This window comes from Vombatus ursinus, unplaced genomic scaffold (genome assembly GCF_900497805.2).
Source record: "Vombatus ursinus unplaced genomic scaffold, bare-nosed wombat genome assembly UNPS02014818.1, whole genome shotgun sequence".
In the NCBI taxonomy this organism is placed as follows: domain Eukaryota; kingdom Metazoa; phylum Chordata; class Mammalia; order Diprotodontia; family Vombatidae; genus Vombatus; species Vombatus ursinus.
The window spans coordinates 26,402,991-26,424,617 of record NW_020954596.1 but is presented as its reverse complement, the minus strand read 5'-3'; the positions used below and the strand labels follow the sequence as shown (position 1 = coordinate 26,424,617).

Here is a 21,627-nt window from a genome sequence, read left to right as displayed (position 1 = left end):
AACTCTGGTTTTTGTTTATTCATTCAAAAAGCATTCATTAAGCAAATACTATGTGCCCTGCACTTTCCTAGGCACAGAAGAGACAAAGACGAATTGAATCAGTATTTGTCCTCCAAGAAGGAATTCTACTAGAGGAAACAGTATGAACAAAGTACATACCAAGTAATGGAGTGAGTAGTAAGAATTGAGAACAGAGTATAGGTAACACTTTAGTTGAGTCTTGAGGGAAGCTAGGGATTCTATGGAAGTGGAGGAAAGGTAGAAGTTTTTTCCAGACACGGGGGTACAGCCTGTGCAAAGGCATTGAGATGGGCAATGTAATCTCACGTGTGAGGAATAATATGTAGGCCAGTTTGACCAGAAGACAAAGTATGTGAAAAAGAGTAATAATGTGTAGTAAGTCTGGAAAGGTATATGCGAGAGGCAAATTGTTGAGAGTCTGTATTTTTTTCTAGAGCAAATGAGAGCAACCATTTTACTGTAGAGACACATAGGAGCCACAGGAGCTTCTTGAACTGGAAAGTGACATGTGCTTTATGAATATAAATCTGGAGATGATGTGGACCCATAGAATGTCTTGAAACCTATTTTAGCTTTGTCAGGTGACCCACTGTGAAAGTTGAGGAGAGGAGTACTACAAATGAATAAAAGAGCTGCATGAGTTATTTTCATTGCCACTAAGTATTAAGGTAATTAGCATAGGCACTTACTTCATTGACCAGTTGGAAAATTATCAATTTAATAGGCCATATTAATAACAGTAACAACAAAAATGATATCAACATATATGTAAAAGTTTTTTTATAAGATAGAACACTCATTTATGTTTTTTAAAAAACACACTGGAAAACATAGCAGCAAATGAGCCGTTCCTTAAAATAATAATACCAACTAAAAATAAGAGACAATATTATATATAATGGAAATAAATGAGGACTTTCCAATAAGATCAAGAGTAAAGCACCTATGTCCATTAGCACTACTATTATTTGACGTAGTACTGCAAACACTAGGTATAGCAATAAGACAAGAAATTTAGGGAATAAGTATTGTCAAAGAGGAAATAAAGTTAACACTTTTTGCAGATTGCTATAACGGTTTACTCCCAAAACCCTAGAAAGTCAATTAAAATTAATTGGAAAAATCCCAGTAAAGTTGAACCAGTAAACCCACATAAATCATCAGCATTTCTGCATTCTACTGACAAAATCCAACTGGAAAGAGTTAGACTCCATTTTAAATAACTAAAGAATGTATAAAATACTTGGAACTCTACCTGCCAGGAACTATATGAAAACAACCTTGAAACATTGTTTACAGAAACAGAGATAGGTCTAAATGGTTAGAGAAATGTTGTTCGTGGGGAGGCCAAGCCAATATAATAAAAATGATTATACTACTTAAATTGATATACGTTGCATATCAAGCTATCAAAAGATTACTTCATAGAGCTAGAAAAATGATAAAATTCATCTGGAGGAACAAAGTATTAAGCATCTCAAGGGAAATAATGGGAAAAAGTGGAGAGAAAGTTAATTTACCAGTACCAGATATCAAACTATACTCTAAAGATGTAACAAAATTATTTGGTATTGGTTAAGAAACAGAGGCCAATCAGGGGAACAGATTAGGCATAAAATTTATAGATTCAAATGAATATAGTAACATTATATTTGATAAACCAAACACCTTGGTTGCTGGGATAAGAATTCACTATTCAACAAAAACTGCTAGGAAAACTGGAAAACAGTTTCAGAGAGACAAGACAAAAAATAAGACCTTGCATCACATACCAAGAGAAGTTCTAAGAGGGCAAATGACTTAGATATAAAGGGTAACATCATAACAAATTAGAGGAGAAAGGAAGAAATTACTTTTCACAGCTATGGATAGGGGAAGATTTTATGACCCAAGAAAAGAATAGAGAGGATTAGAAAAAGATAAATTAGGGGGCAACTAGGTGGCAAAATGGATAGAGTACCTGCCCTAGAGTCAGAAGGATCTGAGTTTAAATCTGGCCTCAGACATAGAACACTCACTAAATGTGTGTGTCTCTGGGCAAGTCACTTAAAACCACAATTGCCTCACCAAAAAAAAAAAAAAAAAAAAGATAAAATGGACGATTTTGATTATATAAAATTTAAAAGCTAAAATTAGAAAGAAATCACAACTGGAGAAATATATTTGCAGCAAGTTTCTTTCATAAAGGTTTAATTTACAAGATATGTAAGGAGTGATCAAAATCTGTAATAATAAGAGTCATTACACAACTGCTAAAATAGTCAAAGGTTACAAACAGGCAGTTTTCGTATGAGGAAATCCAAACTATCAATAATCATATGGGAAAAATGCTCCCATTTACTAATAATTCAAGAAATTCAAATTAAAGCAACTTTGAGATTCTACATTACTCCCATCAAATTGGCGGGGTTAACAAAAAAATGGAAAATGACTGTTGTTGGAGAGCCTGTGGGAACAGATATAATAATTTATTATTGGTAGAGATAAAAATTGATCTTGTCATTCTGGAAAGCATTTTGGAACTGTGCCCTAAAAACTATTAAACTGTTTATACCCTTTGAACTAGTAATATCACTACAAGGCCAACCCCAAAGCATCCAGAAAAAAAAAAAAGAGGAAAAGGACTGATATGTGTAAAACTTCAGTTGGGAAAATAAGACTTCATAAAATAGGAGACGTAGTCTCACCAAAGAGCTTGTTGTGAGACTCAGCTAAGCAGATCAACACAAGAATATTTCTCAATGAAATTTGGAAGGAGGGAAAATAGATGTGAAATGGAACAGATTTGCCAGCATTTCTTTGTAGTGAAATATTTTCATCAGTTATCATTGTGGAGCTTCCACACTTTGACTTTATCATCTTAGTACCTGATGAACGATAGAAAGAAGAGGGATGGTACTTAGGAAGATGAAAGAAAGATGGAATGGGAAGATTTTGAATCAGAAGAAGTTTAGAATTAATCCATGTGTTAGGTGATACAATTTTAAAGACACTTAGGAGATTGATTTTTTAAAAATTTCTTAGATGGGAAGATTTCAAAGAAATGGAAAGAATCACTGATTTTTTTTAAATGAGCAAGAAGACATCATCAACTACCAACCATTATGTCTGTTTCCTCATTTATAAAATTATTAGTTTATATGTGTATTGAGAATATCCTTAAAGACAAGGCAACAAGGCAGGATTTTACAGATAACTATTTTTTGGGGTCATGCAAGTGTTAGAGATGTATAGCAAAAAAATTTTTTTTAAAAGCATTTGACCTGATAGAACCAAATGCTAAAATCATGTAAGAGTCTATAACACTCAATAATTGAGATAGCTTTGTTTAACAATCCACAGAGTATCAACATCAAGTGAGTTGTAGAACAAGGAGGTATGTGTTCATTTAAGGTGGTTGACAGTATCATCAAGTCCTAGACAGAGTCTAGGTAGTAAAGGCTACCAGTATCATTATTAAGCTTTTTCAAATATTCTTGTTTACAAAAAACATTTTGCTAACAAAGCCTGAAAAATTACAAAGACTGCTCAATGAAGTTTAATTGCTAGGGAAAGATCAGCTTAATCATCTGCACTGGAAAAACAGATTTTAAAAATGCATATTGCTGAGATTATGACATATGATTGGATGGGCAACATATTGAGTCCATCAATACATAATCTTGGATAGTTACTGCAGATAGACAATGTGCTAGGCTCAGAACTGAATGGGAAGAGATTTATCTGGTCTCATTTGCATATTACACACTTTTGATGACAAAATGTTGTTTGTTCACTATGGCACAATTCATAGTTTAATTCTAGTGTTAATCCATAGTTTAACCCATAGTGTTAAAAGATAAGATATATGGCTGTGAGCCATGTGACTTCAGAAAAACAAAATTTCAGGGACCACTAGGTGGCGCAGTGGATAGAACACTGGCCTTGCAGTCAGAAGGACCTGAGTTCAAATTCAGACTCAGACACATAACACTTACTAGCTGTGTGACTTGGGGCAAGTCACTTAACCCCAATTGCCTCACAAAAAAAAAAAAAGATTACCTTAAAAAAAGAAAAACAAAATTTCAGGTAACCTATAAGGCAGTGGAAAGATACATGGTAGCTGTAAGCTGATTAAAGCATATATATTATCACTGATGGTGTGTATGTAGTAAACTGTATAAAAACAGCCTGCGATGTTCTCGAATGTGGCCTGTACCAGATTAAAATGTAATTGAGAAATATTTTTTAAAATATATAAAAACACAATGGAACATAAATAATGTTAATATGCAATTTTCTAAGTCAATATGCAGCCAGCAGAGATGCTTATATATAGTTTTGTGGCCCCTAGTTCTGTTTGAGTTTGACACCATGGATATAAAAGATATCAAGAAGAACATATATCACCTAAAGAGAAATTGAGCTGGTCATGTATTGAGACTCCTGGATAACTGAATGGACAATTGTAGCATTGGTATCCATAATATATTTAAAAACAACAACAATCAGAGGAAAATCAAGTGCAGATTTCCCCTTCCCTTATTAAGGCTCTCAGTAGGCTGCTTTGTACCTCCATGGACAAGAATCACAGAGAATTAATAAGAAGAAATGGAGGAGTTGCAATCTTTACAGGCGGGAGGACATTATGGACCTGATGAAGTGTAAATGAATAACTTTTGTGAATGAAAAGGAAGGAGACATTACTATAAAATAATTAATAAGATTTGGTGTCTGGATCTAAGGAATAAGTGTGGTATAGTAGGAAGAGCACTAGATTTGGAGATGGAGGACCTGGGGTCAAATTCTGTTACTGCCATTTACTTTGTATGTGACCTCAGATAAGCCAGCCTCTCTGGGTTTCAGTTCCTCAGTTGTAAATTGAAGGAGTTGGTTAGATGACCGCTGATGCAGCTAGGTAGTGTAGTGCTAGGCCTAGAGTCAGGAAGACCCAAGTTCAAATCCCACCTCAGATATCTATTAACTGTGTGACCCTAGGCAAGTCATTTAGTCTCTGTCTGCTTTGGTTTTCCCAACTGTAAATTGGGAATAATAATAATAATAGCGCCTACTTCATCTATTATGGGGATCAATGAAATAATATTTGGAAAGGTCCTGGCACAGTCCCTCTGACTCCTCTCCTTTCAGAACAATATGTGTGATCGTATGTTAAATGACTCCAAGATTTCAAAGTAGAAAAATATAAGTGCCATTAATAGAAATGGAGAAGTTAGGGATGGACTATAAGAATGATGAAACAGACAGACGATGTCAGAGGAAATTAGTAAGATTTTTATGAACTGACAGAGTAAAGTGAGCAGAACTAGAAGAACAATATATGCAGCCAAATTAGTGCAATTTAGCAAGGCTTTTGGGATACCCTGTATGATGATAGCAACATTATAAAGAAAAGCACGATGATAAACCACAAACACACCACTCTCCTCCTGACAGAAGTGGCACACCTAAAATGTAGAAAGAGACATACTTCTTGTACATAGCTAATGTGGGAATCTGTTTCGCCAGATTATATAGATCTATACTGAGGGATTTGTTTTCTGGATTTAAAAAAATTTTGCTCAACTAGGGAGAGGGTAATGGGAAGGACAAATTCATTTTAAAAATGCTTGTTGACTGAGCATGCTCAGTAACCTGGACAGGTTTGTGTGCCTGGTAGATTGGGTCTCTGACCTGCAGCATGGAGAGGGGGCAGAACCCGGGAGGCCAGTGAATGATCGTTTTACGCCTGGAATTTGGGGAGGGAGGGCCTCGGCAGAGATGTTAGGGTCTTCAGTGACAGTCACTGTCATCTACAACAATGGAAAACATAACATTCAAGTTGTAGCACAGCAAGGAAACAATGAACCACGCCTTCAGGACATGGCTCTTCTTATTGAACAAGTTACCAGAGTTCCTCTTGCTTTTCAGAAATTAATATATAAAGGAAAGTTTCTAAAAGAAATGGAACAGCCATTGTCAACGCTTGGCGTGAAAAATGGTTGCAGAGTGATGTTGATTGGGAAGAGGAACAGTACAGAGGAAGATGCTGAATTAAAGAAATTAAGAGACTTGGAGAAGTCAGTGGAGAAGATTGCTGATCAATTCGTAGGTGTTAATGAAGAACTTGGTATCTAGAAGGGTTTCCTAGCCACGGACTTGTGAGCTGAAGCTCTCAACAACCTTGACCAGAGAGTAAAAGGAACTGTTGAGCAGTTTATGAAGATCTTGGAACAGATTGATTCACTAACTCTTCCAGAAATTTTCAGAGACTATAGACTGAAGAGAAAGAGATTGGTGAAAAAGGTTCAGGCCTTCCTAGCTCAGTGGGACACTGTTGAAAGAAGTATGGACAAGAAACGGATAAGCTGAAATAAAAAAATCTGGCCCTAGCTGAATGAGAATTCTGTATAAATTAGAGAGTATGAGTGCTCTGAACACGATGAAAAGTTTACTCTATTTTGTAACACATGCCTACCTTTATTTTTGGATCATGCCTGGTTTTACTGGTACCCATTGGGAGATGTTTTCTGAATATCAAATTTATTTCTCAAACCCATTCCCCACAGGTCCTTGAATTGTTTTTGTGTGTTCTGATCCCATAAATTAATTCTTTTACTCTATGTAATTATCCCTTTTCAAGCCTCCGGGGGCAACAGCATTGCAGGACAATGGGAGAAAGGTTTTTTTTTTTTTGGTGGTTGTTGTCGTTGGTCCCCGCCCCCGCCCCGCCCCAAACTGAATATAAACCAGAGGTGACTATTTGTGTCCTTTGTGGGATCAGTGGATGCTTTGCTTTGTCTCCTATTAGCCTCATACTTAACAGGGCAGGTACTGACTAGGTCATATTGAAACTCTAATTAACTCCTACACCCCCACATAGATGACTGCAAAACAGCTCGTTAATAAAAGTCACATGAGTGGGGCTAACCACAAGTCAAAGCAGGTGTTTGGTGCTGTGTAGGTCGAACCAAAAGCTGACACCCTTTTAACATTTTTCAATGGGCTGTGTTGGTCTATTATATATACCATTGATAAAGCATTAGGAGTTGTTATTCCACATGGCCCTGGCACAGTGGACAAATGGGTTATGAGCCAATGCTGCACAGAGGCCAGTCCCCAAGGTCCAAAAGCCTGGTTCCAAAGGGGAATTTGGGAGAGGGTAGAGAATGTAAGTGTGGTGACCTTTGGAGCTAAAAAAAGAAAAACTGGGCAGGTACTAAGAAACTGAAAAGTCTCAGAGGCAGGCAAGATGTATTTTCTTCAAGGATATCTTTTTTGTTTCAATCTGTATCTTTTGTGATATATGTTTTCTTTACTCCTCACTATTATATATTATTATTATTATTAAAATACAAGTTCAAACAGCATGCCAAACGAACAGATCTGGGAGTTTTTTTATTTAAAAATAAAACAATAATCACTAAAAAAAATGCTTGTTACTTGCAAAATAAACATAAGCTAAAAAAAACTTATCAGCAGAGGGAGTTTCCACATTGGTGAAATAAAGAAAATATATATTTTTTAAAGTTAGGGAGGAAAGCTGCTTTGTATGATAGAAAAAAATAATTCAATTTTTTTGTGTATGGAATTTGAAGAAATGATGTAGCCAAATTAAAATACACCCTCTATTTCTCTGGACATTAGAACATCAAAGCTCAGAAACTCGACCTTCCAGTTTCTGGGTCTAATAGTCATCTGCAAGTAACTACATGAGAACAACCTGACTTTGTTGTGGGTGAATGGTGTTTTTTGGAACAAGTCGATGACATCTTTTCCAATCCAGGGGACAAGATTATCTGAAAAGGCAGAACGTTTTTATAAGTGCAGTGCCGGAACTGTGTGCATTTTCTGGTGAAGGGCTTCAGTGATTTAAACTTTTCCCCAGCCTTAGGGAAAGAGGGAAGAGAGATTTGAGAAGTCAGGTGACTTAGAAACAGCAGGAAAATGCTGTAATTTTTCTAGAAGTTGCCTTGTTGAGTGTGTTCTTCCTCTTGACCAGTTTCACAGTCCTGGCAAAGTGGCCCTATTTGAAGGGAAGGCAGTGCCCTGGAGTGCAAAGTGCACTGGCCCAGAGTCAGGAGAACTAGCTTGGGTTCCCTGCTGGCCCTCAGCCTCTTCAAGACAATGAGGAAGTGAGGCATCTTCAGTTAGGGCCAGTCTGGTCAGGAAGATCAAGGGTACAGAACAGAACTAGACAGCATGCCCTGCTTAGCTCAAAAGCCCCAAGATGTTCACAGACTCACATCACATTCACTCCATACCAAACAGGAATCCTTGCCTGAATGTGACAAATGGCTCTAGGCTCTTTGCATAATTCAAACCCTCACTGAAGCATAGTATTTTAGGAATTGAAAAGGCTTCCAAGATCATCCAGCTTCACTTCTATGGGAGTGGGAATCTCTTCTATGGCGTCTTTGTCAAGGGGCTGAAGATCTGCTGGAGCAGGGAGTTTGTTATGCTCAGAAGCAGCCTATTATACTTCTGCACTCTTTCTCTAGGACATTTTTCTTTCCACTGTGAGGGTAGGGTCAACACGTCCCCACCCCATTTTAGCTATGATACTTTAACTAGGTGAGAACAGGTTTCAATCAATCAAAAGACTTTAAAATGAGTTGCATAAGAAGTGTGTTCAGATAGGCCACAGCCCCTGGATGGTCTATGAATTATCCAACAAATTAAGAAGTTGGAGCAACTGTGGGGTTCTACCTAAATAACCTAAGAGGGAACTACTTGGGGTTAGGGGAGGAGAGGTGGAAAGGGGAAGAAAAGCCCTCATCTTCAGTCTCCAGAGGAAGTTAGACTTCCCGTTTTCCCGTTAGTGTCCTAGAACGCCATGCAGACAGCAGTGGCTCCCCTTTGTGCGGTCAATGGCATCCCTGGATCATCTGGAGGCAGTGTCTGAATCACTGGGAGTCAATTGACAGACTGAATTCCCTGACCCTACATGAAGCCCAGTGACTACACCATGCCAACCTGGAAGTTCTTGAGCACCCCAAGAATAGGTTACTCCTTTGCCACATGTGCTCTCCAAGCCTCAGCTTTCCTCTGGACTGTATGTACTTGGAGGAGAGTGTTGTAGACTTTGGGGGGATGTTTTATACCAACTCTTCTTATCATGCTACTTAGAAAATATTCCCTCCTAAAAGCTATTTAAACTTGCTGACTAAATGATTCTCAGCTGATAATCTTGGAAAGCACACTGGTAGGGATGGGCCAATGTCATTAGAGAATTACCAACTTTCAGGGCTATACCTAGAACCCTGAGAGGAAGATGTAACCAGCTTATCTCTAGAAACTTGATTCATCAGTAGGAGTGAAAGTTGGGATAAGGATCCTCAGAGCTTTTATGAGCTACAACTGAAGTGTTAAACACAGCTACTGCATTGCAGCCAATATTCCCCCTATACTAGATGAAAATGTAACTAGGAAATATTTAACAAAATAAATAAAAATACAATGGAGCATAGATAACATGAAGATGTGGTTTTCTCAGTCAACATGTGGCTGTAGGGATCCATATGTATGGTTTAATGGCCCAGTTCCTACTTGAGAATGACTCCACTAGGCTAGGAAGTCAACTATAAATCTGCCTCTGAGACGTTCATCTATTCCTCCCAAGTCAGCCCTTTGGGGCCAAACAGAATAAGCTCCAGTAGAAGAAGGTAAGCACCTTGAATGTAGAGGTAGATTTTTTTCTTTTGTTTTCATATCCCCAGATGGCATTTAGCACTTGTGCCATGTACATAGTAGGCCCTCAAGAAATGCTCGTCAGAGGAATGAATTCTCTTCAATGCAACAGTTATTACATCCCTCTGATCTGCCATGTTCCTAGTTTCACTGATTGATAGATAAATAATTTATTAAGGGATTACTAAATTCCAATGTGCTAAGTGCTGGGGATACAAATACAAACAAGCAACTCAGCCCCTGACTTCAAGGAGCTTATATTCTACTGTGGGAAGATAATGCATAAAAGAGAGCTGGAAAGGGATAGGGGTGGTGTAGAGTTGGCAACGACATCGACTTGGGGCGCTGATTCTAGGCATAATAAGGCACAAATTCTGCTAAACCAGGTTGTGAGTGATCAACAGGCCTTAAACCTGTCAGTAAATTATCGGGATGTCTGCTCCAAGCATGTGAAGCATCAGGACCCAGTGGTCTAGGTAAGGTTCTGTTAGAGGGAGGTGAGAATGATAGCCAGAACACAGGCAGCATGGTGTGGGGATGACCACTGGGAAGTTGTCTACCTTACTGTACCGTTTTAACTCATAAAGAAAATTATAAAAATGTATGAACTAATACAGACAAGATTGGTTTAAGATCACTGTAACATCAGTCAAAAAATGCATAGATCTAATATAATGTGGCTCTTCGAAAAGTTATATTCTGGGAATACAACAGTAAATGACTCTTCTCTGAGCACAGTGGAAAGAGGACTAATTCATTAGTCAAAGGACCTGGGTTCTAATCCTACTTTTGATTCTATCAGTTTCCTTATCCATAATTATATTTGATCCTCAAAACAGCCCTGTGATGTAGATGTTATTTATAGCTGAAAAAAAAAAAACCAAAACCTGAGGCTGAGACAGATGAAATTACTTTCCCAAGGTCATACAGCTAATAAGCGTCTGAGTTACGATTTGAATTCCAGTCTTGGTGACTCTAAGTTCAGGGTTTTCTTCTACTATGCCATTTAGCTAGTGAAAGAAGGCGATTGGACTAGATGGTCTTTGAGGTTCTTTCACCTCTCGATCTATCAGCCTATGATGACTGACTCCTAGATGTTCTTTGAAGTCCTTCTGTTATGTTCTGCATTTAAAGTGATCATTTTCAGATTCCAAACTTTAGGAAATTGAATGATGTTTGTTTCCACGTGCTAATGCTTCAAGACTCATCTTAAATAAAACTTTGGTGAGTAGAAAAATACAAAATTATCTGAGTTTTCTAATATTTAAAACATTTACCTGTGGTTTACACAGCACAGAAGAATTTGTGTGTAATACCTACTTAAAGCAGTCTTGTCTCTTCCTTGGCATTCTCCACCATTTTCCCCACCAGATCACCCTGATGGTGACAGACAAGAAATGCAAGGACCAAGGAGTGAATTGCCTAAAACCTGTATTGTAAAAGGAAAGGCCAAAAGATCAATAATTATTGTACTGAGTAGGGCACTTAAAACCAAAGGAGTGGAGACTAGCATGCCCCGATACCACAAGAGTTATACCAGAGAGAGACTAGATGGGCAATGAAATTGTAGCCTCTCAGGTACATCTTTCTGCCTGTTAGGATACAGAACTCCCCCTCTTTTTTTGGAGATCAGAGGCTGCAGCATCCTGGATCTCAGAGACATGACAATGACCTGTCTTATCTGAGTCAGAAAAGATTGATATGACTTGGTAGAATGCTGAGCATCAATTTAGAAAATCAAAACCATTTCTGGCCTTGAGTTCTTTGATGGAGTGCTCACTTAGACACTAGGAGCCAATGGGTGGTGGTAAGAGGTTTTTACTCCTTCCATTGATTTTCAGAGTGGAACACAGGAATGTGATCTCCTACAGGGTCACTCAAGTGTGCTAAGAAGGTGGGAATGGACAAGTGGAGGTTTTTCACAGTGTTACCAAAGTGAATGAGCAACATTTTGTAATATTCCATTTCAATTGTTTTGTGATTATTCTTTCTATTCACATTGTTAAAGTCTGTTCACATTGTGTGTGTTGTTTTCTTGGCTCTTCTTAATTCACTTGATATCAATCAGTAAACTTACTAGTTCATATAAATCTTTCCATGCATTACATTCATGTACCACAATTTATTTGTTCCGTTCCCTAACCAGTGGAATCCAGTACTTTGCTACCATAAAAAGTACTATTGTAAATATTTTGGTATATATAAGGCCTTTTTCTTTATCAGTGATCTCCTTGGGGTCCATTCCTAGCAGTGCAATTTCTAGGTCATGTGGTATGCATTTTAGCTACTTTATTTGCATAATTCCAAATGGCTTTCCCAAATTGTTGTACTATTTTACAGCTCTACCAGCTAGTGTGCCTATCTTTCCATAACTTCTTGAATATTAATTTTTCCTATCTTTTGTCACCTTTGCCAATTTTCTGGATATGAAGTAAAATCTCAGGATCATTTTGATTTATATTTCTCTTATTATTAGTAATTTGGAATATTCTTTCATATAGTTGTTAATTGTTTACAATTCTTCTTTTGAGAACTGTTTATTCATATCCTTTGACTGCCTATCTATTGGGAAATATCTTTTGGTACTATACAATTTCTGTTAGTTACCAAACCCCTTTCTGAGAAATTTGATAAAAATATTTTCCCTCCATTCCATTGCTTCCTTCCTAATCCTCAATGCCTTAATTTTGTTTGAGGAGAACAGAATCTTAATGGGAAATGGGAGCATGAGTTAATTTTATTAAATTTGTTTCAAGTCCAATCAGCAAGCATTTATTAAGCGCTTCTGTGTGCCAGGCACTATGCTAACCATGGGGGATACAAGCAAAAAGAATGATAATCCCTGTTCTCAAGCAACTTAAATTCTATTTGGGAAGATAACACATAAAAGACAGCTAAAAAGCTGGGAGAATGAAGGATGCCTGGTCTAGAACCTTTCTCAAAATGGAGGTTCTGGGACAAACTTTCCAGTGGGAGAAGGGAGTTTCAGGGCAGAAAGAAAAAGAAGCTATTATGAAATGTTATATGATAATGATGTTTACATTTTAAAAACCTAGATCAAACCAAGAGGAAGTTAAGGAGACCCTGGAATATCACTTCCTGTCCCAGGTAGACCCAAGAGGCAGCCACTTCTGTGAAGGAGGATTGGAGCTGGTAGCCCACAGTTAGGCATTGTACTTGGTGACTTATGCTGAGCTTAGTATCTGAGGGTCCCAGACTGGAACTCTTGGAGATAGATAAGCATTGATGGCCACCTGCCTTACTCCTCCAGGGCCTATGAAAGGGGCCGGTACATTAGCATAGAGAGGAAAGCAATCTCTACCAACCATACACCCTTTTTAAACGTAGGTGGACAAAGTTATTTTTCAAGTGATCAGGTTTTCACAGTTTTATACATCTAGTGAAAATATAAATTTTAAATTTTATCTGAAGCTATCAAAGTTATTTTTTTTGCTAGACAATTCTATCATCTAGCAATTTATCTAGAATTGTCTAGAATTTGCTAGATAGTGTTAGTCTCTGGGAAGATTTTTCCAATTTTTCTCTTTGTTTTTTTTCATTGAATAAACCTATGGACTATGGCATAGTCTAGAACACGAGAGGTTTGGGGAGAAAGTTGGTTCATTTATGAGCTACTTAATAAGACTTCTTACCCTCATTATGCTATTGTAGAGAAAATATAGAGAAAAAAAACCCCAAAACTTGTGTGCTGCGAATTTAGGAGAACTATTTCACCAAACTTTAAAGGTCAAAGAAACAGAGCTACTGCAGGATTGTATAAATAGATACAGATATTCAGTCTGTTTTATTTATTCAACAAGAGGATAAACCCACTGATTCTATCTGGTGGAGGCCACTACTGTTTCAGAAATTTCCTGCCCCCACTAGAATATTCCCGATGAGATTAGGAACAGAAAAAACATCCCCACTGGAGCAAACCTGATCAGTGGTCACTCCTGAGACCCCAAGGTTAGCACATTCTCCCCCAAATCACCTGACAACCTGTCCCTATTGCTGAGCCTCCCAAATAAGGAAAGTAGCTGAACAGTCTCACCTCATAGACTCCTTTTGCTTTTAGTAATACCACCCTAAGGCTGTGTAAACCACTATCTATTGTATCTGTGTATCTCCCTTTGTCCCTTGGCATTGCTATCTACCTAGCAACAGCCTATCAGCTGATTCAAATTAAATTTTTTTAATCCTGTGGCCCTAATCTCTTGGATTAGTTGACCTCCCGTCAAACAAATCAAGGTGGGTGGAATCCTCCAGAAGGATTTTAGGGTATCTGAGTTGAGGAATTTCCCAATATCATAAAAGAATATTGTATTATGAATCCTTTTCAAAACAAAACATTAAGGACAACATGAATAAAAGTGTGATCCACCATTGTGTTTGTGTGATTATTGACCTGGCATCTGAGAAAGCTGAATTTGATAGCTTGTCAGATTCAATAAGCATTTTTTAAAGTGCCTACTATGTGCAAAGTCTTATGTTAGCTACTGTGACTAAAGATAAAATAAAAAACAACCTCTGTCCCCAACAAGCTTGAATTTCCCTGGAAGTATACGACACATAAACAGGGTGTCCTAAAGGCCTCAGTGCACTTTTAAGCCTTTTAGACTGCACTGAGACCTTTGGGACAACCTGCATATACAAGGAAAGAGAAAGCTCTAATACCTGTGAGGTAATAAAAAGCTTCTCTTTGGAGACAATACTTGAATACTTCGAAACCAGCACAAATTCTTGACAAAATGGAGGCTACTGCTTTTACAAACTCAATGGATAAATTTAGGGGAAAAAAAGAAGGGAGAAGAATGAGTTGACTTATAGAGGTTGAAGGGATGACTGCTATTATTGATGAAGTACCACAATTTAAAAAAAAATTCTATAAAGATAAAGGACAATGATGAAGCCTTGGATAAGACTAAGTTGGCTTTTGATTTAGCCATTCTTTTTGCAGAAAAACACCCTTGTCATTATTGGGAGTTTATACAATTGTATATTCTTCCTTTGTTTTTAAGGAAGCATGTGAGAAAACAAATGAGCAAACTGAAACTGGCTAGATTCAAAATAAGAGCATTCTGGGTATGTTAAATAGGTCGGGAGAACGTTAGTCAAATCTCAAATACCTTGTACATCTGTAGCACAATGATAATTGATGCTTGTAAGGCACCCTAATAGCTTCAAAGTCTTTCTGGATCAAAGATTTTTTTTAAAAAGCAGATTATTAAGGTTTTCTATATGTATGTGTGTGTGTGTGTGTATATATATATATATATATATATATATATATATTTTTTTTTTTTTTTAAGGCAATTGGGGTTAAGTGACTTGCCCAGGGTTACACAGCTAGTAAGGGTCAAGTGTTTGGTCAGAGGCTGCATTTGAACTCAGGTCCTTCTGACTTCAGGGCTGGTGCTCTATCCACTGCGCCACCTAGCTGCCCATGTATGTATATTTTTAAAGTAATTTGAGTACACCACATTGGAGCTTACTGATAGAGCATTTTATAAGATTAATTATTGCCTGGAAGACTTTGGCATCATATTGAAGTACCTCATGAAAGAAATTACACAGCATTGTATGGCTCTTTTAGCCTAGTTATGGTGAATAGAATGCTGATGCTGGAATCGGGAGGACTTAAATAAAAATCATGCCTCTGACTCTTCTGGCTGTGTCACCTTGGGCAAGTTACTTAATCACTGAATGCTCCAGGTAACCACTAGGGTGGATCCACTTACCTCCCTCTACAAGCCAAGAGTCTGCCAGCCACATCGATGAAATATGTTCCTTCAGTATTCTAATTCTTTTAAAACTGATAACATACAGTAGGGAATAAATGGTATCTCAGGAAGAATTTTAAAAAATTTCATCAAAGTCATTGGATCTTAGAGTTGGAGGAATTAACAATGTTGGTTTACTGCTCTCATCTGCAAGTTTTTTCAGTACTATAGGATGTAGATTGTCCAAGTTAAGAGACTTAGCTCAGTTAGAGGAACTCCGTACTCTTCTCATATGCCATTGGTTTAATTTCCTCTTAATCATCTTTGTTCACTCCTTTTTGGTCTGAAGGTTATTCGCCTTGACAAAAATGATGGGCCCCAAAGAGGACATCAGTAATTCTCTTCACTCTGAATAAAAAATTTGTTTCAAGCAAGGGAGGTATTCCTTTCATGTTATTATTCTTTCTTCTCTAATAATAACTTAAAAGGCCCTTTTTTTATTGTCCTTAGCATTTTTTTTACAAGCTACAGCTCATTCTTCACTTTAGTCTTTTTAAGACTGTTTTTACAGAATGATGCCACTGTTAGCTCTTTGACCTTCCACTGTTTGTACTCAGCCTACGTATCCTATTTGAGATCTGAGTCCCTGTGTAGCTGAATTGGCCTCTGTATTAAATGTTCCCTCTTCTTTTTCATCAGAATTATTTGCAATTATGTGATAATATAATGAAAATGAGATTGGCAAATTTCATTTTCAATCAAGAGCCGCTTCCTGAGCTGACTTCCTTTCTGGAAGTGGGATCATACCTATATTTTCTTTGCATTTTTTAAAAGTTCAAAATTTCAAAGCTTTCCTAACCAAAGTGCCCTAATTGCAAAGCTTTTACTCATCACTCTCCAGAATACAGTTCGGTACAGTACTGTAAATAGTTAAATCAATTTCTGTCGCCAAGCGTTGCATGACAACAAATTGAGATGTGATGTCCATACAACAAGGACCATAGTTGCTAGGGAAAGAGTACTTCACTTGATTAAAATTCTAAGTTGCTATCTTACACACTATGCTTTCTAGTACAGTTTATGAATGTTTATTGTCTGTGAATTGCTTCCCTCTAGTGGTGAAATGTAGCCTTGCTGTAATTTACTTTTTAAAAAGCTATTCCTTAATACTAAATTTGCATTGTATGGTGTTCTTTTGTAAGATGTAACTATTTTATATGAATATTTTAACCTATGATTTTTGGCATATTAATATTGGATCATACCTGAGTCATTGCAATCACTTAACATCTATCTAATGAAATTATATCTAAAGTAGTAGTTTTGTCGTTTCTTCATTTAGAACCTTAGGATTTTGGAACCGGATAGGGAACTTATAGATCATTTAGATCAACTCCTATTGCATAGGTGAGGAGACTGAGGCCTAGAAAGGTGAAGGGATTTGCCCAAAGTCATGAGAATACTAAGTGACATAATCAGGATTCATACCCAGGGTCTCCCAAATCCATATTCAGTGCCCTTTTTAAAAAAAAAAAACCATACTAGGGGGCAGCTAGATGGCACAGTGGATAGAGTACTGGCCCTGGAGTCAAGAGGATCTGAGTTCAAATTCAGCCACAGACACTTGACACTTACTAGCTGTGTGACCCTGGGCAAGTCACTTAAACCCATTGCCTAACCCTGTAAAAAAGAAAAACCATACTATTATTTTCTTATGCTTTATTAGTAGGTTAAGATGAAAATTATTTTCTTTAGCAATTTGTAAAGTATTTGAGACACTACCTCAAATTATCTTATATTCACTTATCTCATGTACATGTTATACCTCATCCCCCACTCCAATATAACAAATAAAAAAAAAAGCATAAGCTCCCAAGGACAGACACATTTTAATTTTTGTCTTTGTAGTCCAGTGTCTTGCACATGGCCAGCACTTAATTGATGCTATTTAAATTGAATTATTGTTGAATAACCTCCAGTCTTTTTAAATGTCTAGCTATATGCTCAAGTCCCCCTGACAATGACAAGTGAATAATTAATTTTGTTTTGTTGTCCTTCTCTCCCTATATATGTATGGTAACTCTTTGGTCAGAGATACGTATTTGTCTTTTTTTTTTCTTTTCTTTTTCTTTTTTTTTTTTTTAAGTGAGGCAATTGGGGTTAAGTGACTTGCCCAGAGTCACATAGCTAGTGAGTGTTATGTGTCTGAGGCTGGATTTGAACTCAGGGCCACCTAGCTGCCCCCGTATTTGTCTTTCTTGAGCACGCTTTTGTAATGTTCTAATTCGTGAGAAAACTCTAAGTTTTCTGCAGCACACCGGAAAGCTAGAATGGACCAAGATTGATTTTATATAGTGGAGAACAGGTAGAAATACTCAAAGAATTCCAGGTTACCGAATGAACAAGTAGACTGATTCCCAGAAGCCATCGTTCACTTCCAACAAAAGACTACATGAAAGCAGAGTTAACCCTCGAATTAAATACCTGTTGTTGCTTACTATCTCTGCTGCAGTGAAGTTTGTTAGCTTGACATTTTGTCACAGTATTTCTTTGTGAGGGACAAAGGTGGAGAAGAATAATGGATCCAGGCAGTTCTAATGATGAGCCCAAAGGAGGATTTCATCCCCCAGGGGTCATATTAGCCAACGTGATCGACTTCATAGGTTATAGATGATAGTGAGTTCATTCAGCTGTACCAAGAGGAGAATTTAGTTACAGGGTGATTGTTTTTAAAGCGTAGTTTGTTAGGTTCACGTCTAGTAATGTGAATAGTTTGAGTCTTTCGGTGGCAGATTGGATGGGTGTCTGCAGGAACTAGTGGGACCATCGGAAATCCTAGCCCTGGAAATGCCTGGTTGTGCAGCAGACCTTGCTCTATTGGTTTGTGTGATCAGTCAGTATTCTGTGAGGGGTTAATGTCACATCAGTTAAAGACAATCCTTGCTTCTAAGAATACGTGCAAGAGAACTAAATTACAAACTGAGAGCAAAAAAATGAGGTTTGATCAGTGTTTCAGAAAGAACTCAAAGGTCATTTTCCTTATCTGTAAAGTGAAAGGGTTGAATTAAGCAATCTTTAAAGTTCTCATTTACTCAAACATTCTACATTTTTTTGCCTTGAAGTCTCTTCTGGCTCTGATATTCTATGATTTTAGTAAATGTCTGATGATCATTAGTCAATCTGGATTTATAAGAGGTCTTACAACTGACAATTGCTGCCTTCTTTTTTATTTCTTCTGTGGGGTATATGAACCTGACCAAAGGTTCAGTTTCCTCATCTGTAAAGTGAGTACATTGGACTACATCAGGGGGTCTTAACCTTTTTTGTGCCACTGACCTCTTTGAAAGTCTGGTGAAGCTCAAGTACCTCTTCCCAGAATAATGCTTTTAAAAAATCATAATAGAAAGAAATGCTAAATTTTAGCTAAAATTTTAAATGCTAAATTTTAATCAAGAGGGAGTGAAAACAGAGACATTCAAGTTCATGGACCTTCTGAAATTTATCTACCCCATGGAGATTGTGGACCCTAGAATAAGAACCTCTGGACAAATTTATCTCAAAGATTTCTTCTAGCTCTGATATTCTATATTGCATTTCCTAAGGCCCTTCCTAGCACTGACATACTATGTTTTATGTCCTAAGGTTCTTACTAGCTCCACTTTGTGTAAGATCCACATATAGCCAGGGCACATGTGTGTTCAGGGGAACTTATACTTTGGACACAAACAAGCTATTTTCTCTACTGAGATAAAGTTCTCCATGCCATGCTTTCTGCTACCCTCTTTTGGGCTTCAGCTATTATGTGGCCTCACAGGGAGACAATCTGCCAGGTTTTTTTGGCTTGATAACCCTAAGGACTATATTATTTAGCTCTTTTATGATGCCATCCCCCCACACTCCTAAAACCATAGCTCATGAGTGCCCCCACCATGTTGCTTTCTTTAGTCAGCCAGAAGATAAAATTAGCTCAAAACAAAGGGCATTACTGAAATGGCATAGCAGGAAAAGTAGCAACAAAACATTTTTCCCATAAACGTGCAGCATGCTATCTCATATGTACAGTCATAAAAAAGGAGAATGGACACATTTAAGGCTATACGTAGAGAGGTACACACCTGAGAAACATGTGACCAGTGTACACACCAGGATGGACAACTCATTTGTCTAATTCAGCATGACCACTGAGGTCCTCCAATGGTTCCTTACTGACCTTCATCTTGTAGTCTCTTCCAGATGCCGCTCTACTGGATAGAGTGTACATATACATATATATATATATATATATATATATATACACATACATATGTACACACACAATATCTATATCTGTATCTATATCTATTTTCACTGATTGGCTAGTCTCCACTATCTTTACTTTTTAGCTCAGTTGAAGTCCTCAGTGGCTTTGCCTGTCAAGTAGGATGCTACTTAGGAAACTCAAGCTGTCTTCTTCCTTTTCCATGGAGCAGAATGCAACAGGAAATAATTTCTCTCTTTAGAAGATCTAATACCCAATGCCTTGAACTCTCGAACTCAGAAACTCTTTACCTTGGAGTTATCGATGAGATAATTTTAAAAGCTGGTACTGTCCTGGAAATCTCCCTTTTCTACCAGAAGACTAGATTCTGGGATCATGCTATCTAGGGGATTCAGAATTCCCTTCTTCCCTACACAGAAGGTGTCTTTGAATTGCCCTCTCAGGCTGCAAGCACATGACTTCTAAGGTGTTTCTGCTGAGACACCATGACTGAAGAGGTAGGAGGAGAAGAAAGAGAAATCTGTTTGTCCTCCCTTTGCTACGTTCTCTGAGAGACACAAGGGGGAAGGTGAAGAGCTGGTCCTCCACAGCTAACTCTTTTCTTCAGAACTATTTTGGAGTGAGACCAACTTGCTTTTTAAAGGCCACCAGGATCATGATTGATAATCACCCACCAGAAGTCCCCTGGGTCCCATCAGCTACCTTCCTCTAATGGCCAATGCCATATTATGTTATCAGGTTGCCTAGGAAACTCATTCCCATTCTGTTAGTAGGTTACTTAGGTAAAATCTTTATTCTCTATTAGAAAAAAATATGAGGTTGTAGGAATAAGAATGGGACAGCTAGGCAGTGCAGTGAATAGAGTACTGGGCCTGAAGTCAGGAAGACCTGAGTTCAAATCTGGCCTCAGACATTTACTAGCTGTGTGACCCTAAGCAAGTTACTTAACCCTGTTTGCCTCAGTTTCTTCATCAGCAAAATGAGCTGGAGAAGAAAATGGCAAACTACTCCAGTATCTTTGCCAAGAAAACCCCAAGTGGAGTCATCAACTTGGACATGACTGAACAACAAGGAGTAAGAATGTAAGTAAAGTCATAGAATTTGAATTGAATAGAATTGTAGAGACTATCCAAGAACCTCATTATACATGTCATGGAAACATGGTCTTTGAGGAAAATGTCACAAATATCTTGTATGAGCTTCCTGAAGCCTTGAAATCTTCTCAGGTTCCCCAAAAGATACCTTGAAAATATAAAAAAAAACCACATTTCCGCATTAGTCATGTTGTAAAGAAGAATTAGAACCAGAGGGAAAACTACAAGAAAGAAGAAATGAGAGAGAGAGAGAGAGAGAGAGAGAGAGAGAGAGAGAGAGAGAGAGAGAGAGAGAAGGAGAGAGTAGGAGAGAGGAGAGAGAGAAGGAGAGAGAGTAGGAAAGAGGAGAGAGAGAAGGAGAGAGAGTAGGAGAGACAGAGACAGAGACAGAGGAGAGAGAAAAAGAGAAAGAAAGAGGAGAGAGAAAGGAGAGAGAGACAGAGAGAGAGAGTAGTAGTATGTTTCCATATGCATTCAGACTCCATAGTTATTTCTCTGGATGTGGATAGCATTTTTCATCATGAATCTTTTGGAATTGTCTTAGATCCTCATATTGCTGAGTTAAGGCTAACAAAGCTGGTCATCGCACAATGTTGCCATTACTGTGTGCAATGTTCCCCTGGTTCTGCTCACTTTATTCAGTATCAGTTCATGGAAGTCTTTCCAGGTTTTTCTGAAATCTGCCTGCTCATCATTTCTTATGGAACAATAGTATTCCATTACATTCATCTACCATAACTTGTTCAGCCATTCCCCCAGTTGATGGGCATCCCCTCAATTTCCAATTCTTTGCCACCACAAAAAGAGCTGCTATAAATATTGTGTACATGTAGGTCCTTTTCCCATTTGTATGATCTCTTTTGGG

General features: G+C 37.8%; 1 pseudogene; it reads left to right on the top strand.

The window, feature by feature from the left end:
* Nucleotides 1-5,778: 5,778 nt before the first annotated feature.
* LOC114023428 lies at nucleotides 5,779-6,398 on the top strand (annotated as a pseudogene).
* Nucleotides 6,399-21,627: the final 15,229 nt, after the last annotated feature.